General features: G+C 40.0%; 1 long non-coding RNA gene across 1 annotated transcript in view; it reads left to right on the forward strand.

Annotated features, from left to right (window-relative positions):
• Positions 1-2,054, forward strand: part of LOC308682463 — a 31,668-nt gene extending 29,614 nt beyond the window's left edge. The window contains exon 3 of the long non-coding RNA XR_014029148.1: positions 1,608-2,054. This is a non-coding gene — a long non-coding RNA (uncharacterized lncRNA). The remainder of the gene's footprint in view (positions 1-1,607) is intronic.
• The last annotated feature ends 1,796 nt before the right edge of the window (positions 2,055-3,850 follow it).

Raw genomic sequence — 3,850 nt, forward strand, 5'->3', positions numbered from 1 at the left:
CAAAAATGTGCTTTGTAACATCACAGTGGAGCGGTGCTTACGCTGAATGGCACGAATTGTAGGCTATATTGACTATTTAAACAGAGCCGTGTAATTTTTATGTGAGGTTGACCATTTTATTTTGATAATGAACCGGCTGCGATGTCAAGATTGCAGTGCTGGAATATGTTGTGTGCGTGTGAGGCGCCACCGGCACGATGGAATCATAGAAATACTCCGTTATTTTGTTCAGGACATCATTTGAAACTGAAGTATTTATTTATATTTGTGTACACTCGCAATAAAACACAACATTGTGCTTTTGTAAAATAAAGAAAACAAACAAACTGCCGTCTCGGTTTCCTTTCCGTCAACTTTGTTTGTGAGGCAGCGCGCCTTCCAGAAATGAACCAAACTCAGCAGTATGCTGTCAGTTTTTTCTTTCGTTTTATTAATCTATTAATTGTTTAAATAGCCATGTTGCGTGTGTTTCTTTTACATAGGCTTATAGACTATGATTTTATGAAAACAAATTTAGTTTTTTAATTTAATTATATTTTCCTTAAATCATCCTGGCGACCCATTTTTTAAGTCTCGCGACCCACCCGAGGGTCGCGACCCAGGGTTTGAAAACCACTGGTATAGAGTATGTGCTGAGCACAGTGTGCAGTTTGCAGCAAGCTGAGTGTGTCTGTGATGAAACGAGAGAGAAAAAGGAATACAGACGAGTCCTTATATGTTGATATGATCCCCCTCTCTGACAAAAGTATTGATTTTTCTTTTGTAAAAGGAGCTAGAATGTGTGTGTGTGAAAGAGTGTGAGTGAGAACAGAGAGAAAATTTAGAAAAATGACTCCCAATATGAATATAAATTGGGGGAAAAAAATAGGTGTTAAAAACGGAGTGTTACTGATTTTGTATATATCCTAGAAAGATACATTTGTTCAATTATGAACTTGAGCATGTGTGCTCTGCAGACAGATAGAGGGATATACTGCGTGTGTATAAAGCATGTGTGTGTTAATGATATATCTTCCTTGGTCGGGCCTGTGCTTCCAATTTGGAGGCTGTCAGAGTTCAGGGTGATGGAGTGTCAGAGCTGGAAGCTTGATGCACGTGGAAAGGGCAGGTTCTATAGGGGCCCGGCAGTGCCTCTGTCATCAGACACACACACAAACACACACGCGGGGAAATGTCACGCACAAATATGCGCTCCACCCCACACACTGTCAGGGCACAGCGCGTGCACGCAGAGGGGCCCACACGCGCATGACCCCCTCCCTCCGTTTCATGTATTTCACACATGTCTGAAACGAAAAAGCGAAGAGCATCAGAAATGACTGGGAATTATTATCCGCCAAACCTTCCACGAAATAGAATAAAACAGCAGCGGCGGCCCAGCTAGAGCTGAATTCAAACCGTCAGAAGCGGCTCTGTGTACCTGCTCAACCACCATGAGGAGCCTCATTAACAACATGCAAAGTGAACTCATTCAGAGGCTGAGGAGACGAACCCAGCTGTCACTGAAGATGACTGCTTTAATTGTCTAGGGAGGGGGGACGGCGAAGGGGAATGAAAACGGAATGAAGTGTTGTTCGCTAATTGAAAGATTTCTCCTCATATTCCAGGTTCCTCGTGACAGATGCCCGAGGAGCCATTGAGGGAGCCGATTTCATTGTGAGCTGATGAAAGAGACAGACCTTGGCCTCCCAGAAGGAATTCTACTCTGGCGTCCTCTGAGGGGACTTGAAGAGGGGTTTTACCACACAGGTGTGTGACAGCCTATCAGAAACACAGCGCATATGTTAACCGTATACATACAAATACACAAATGAGAGACACAACTGGCAAAGGACGGACTTGCACTGGGCATCTGTGGCGCTTTGATCGCTCTGCCTGGGAAAAGTGTGGGAGATGTTTGGAACATCTTAATGGTTCCTCAAAACACAGTTGCGTTCGGATACTATGTACACAACTGTGGTTGATTTTGAGTAAAAGTGCTACTCTGAACTTCGGGAGCATCCCTTTTGTTTTTCATACCCTGATGGCCCTTATCATAAAGTACTGTGGTGGTGCAGTTATGATGTCAGATGTTATGTAAATGGGTGTTCCCTTTCAGTCAGTCACTTTGACGTTACGTCAAAACGGTAACGTACCGGTAACAGTTACCGTTCTGATGTAACGTCTCCGTTCCCTCCTTCAGGGAAGGGGGGCTAAATACGTAACTTAGACATTCCCTTTCAGTCAGTCACGTTCGACATTACGTCAGAACGGTAATGGTAACAGTTACCGTTCTGACGTAACGTCTCTGTTCCCTTCTTCAAGGAACGGGGGTCACATATGTAACCTAGACGTTTCTTCACATGGCCACTTTTGGTTCTGTGGACTTTTTGAAATAAGCTCTGTTAAAACACACTCTCATTACTCATTACGTGAATGTGCATATATCTTCTGAGAATTTATTAATATGTCTTTAATTCGGTTGGTGATGAATTAATTTTAATTTATAATTAATAATTCATAAAAAATTCCAACCACAGCATAATTTCCATCGCTTCTCAAATTATCAATTGCGTTTGATAACATTCTGTGCTGGAAATTACATTATAATATGACAAAAAAATTATATGGGGAAAATCTGTAATTTATATATATCCTTTTCAAACAATGAAACAAATGGAAAAAATTTTCATATTTTTTTTAAGATTGAAAAAAAAAATCTATATTAAAGGCGTTTAAAATGTAACAAAAATAAAGTTTTAAAGTCAGTTTTAATGTAGTGTTTTTGAAAGAAATTAATAATGTGATTAAGCAGACATTAAATTGATTAAAAGTGACTAAAACGCTAAATGCTCTTTTCAACTTTCTATTCATCAAAAAATCCAGATTTTTTTTTTTACCATGGCTTCCACAAAAATACTAAGAATCACAATTGTTTTCAGCATTAATGATAATAAATGTTTATTGAGCAGCGAATCGGCATGTTGGAATGATTTCGGTAGGATCATGTGACACTAGATTAATGATGCTTTGCATCACAGGAATATATTACATTTTAAAATGTATTAAATAGAAAACAGTTTTTTAAAATTTTAATAATATTTCACAATATTATGTTTTTACTGTATTTCACCTTGGTGAGCATAAGAGACTTCTGTCTAAAACATTGAAAAAATCTTTATAGTCGAAAAGTTTGAACTAAAAAAAAAAGAAATCTCATGAAATTGAATGCTTAGTTAATGGGGAACCACTAGAGACCCTCCATCATAAAACAAATATCATACATAGACTTAACTAATTTACGTTCAAAAATAAAAATACACCTCCAAAATCTGTTTCACCATACAGCTGAAAAATAAACAACAGCCTGCTCGCATTACCATAACATCCCTCCCATTCATCCCACCAGTGTCACAAACAATGAAACGTCCTCATATGAACCCAATGAAGTTGCAGCATTATTCCTATTGGCTGAAGTCCACAATCCTATAAAAGCCCCCACCCCACCTTCACATGCAGCTCGGGCATTTTACTTTTAATACAGTGTGTGCAGTCAGGAGGAGGAGATGGGTACAACGGCAACTTTGTAAATGTCAGAGATTTCAAAGTTTGACGTAATGAAAGGAAACAAGCATCATCCTCCCCCTGCTCCCATTAAAACCAGCCCGCAACACATCCCCCTGTTTATCAATTAGCTCTCCTGTATTTTCAGACGGCCAGAGGAGAGTAGGAGAAAACAAAACACAAGAAGAAGGGCGGGAGGTAATGAAGAGGGGATGGTAAGGGAGGGGAGGCTAGAGCTGGTCTCTCTCTCTCTCTCTCTCTCTCTCTCTCTCTGGCTGCTAGGGCCCAGCAGTGCCCTTAGGCGGTG

This window comes from Scardinius erythrophthalmus (assembly GCF_964197995.2).
Source record: "Scardinius erythrophthalmus genome assembly, chromosome: 22".
NCBI lineage: Eukaryota > Metazoa > Chordata > Actinopteri > Cypriniformes > Leuciscidae > Scardinius > Scardinius erythrophthalmus.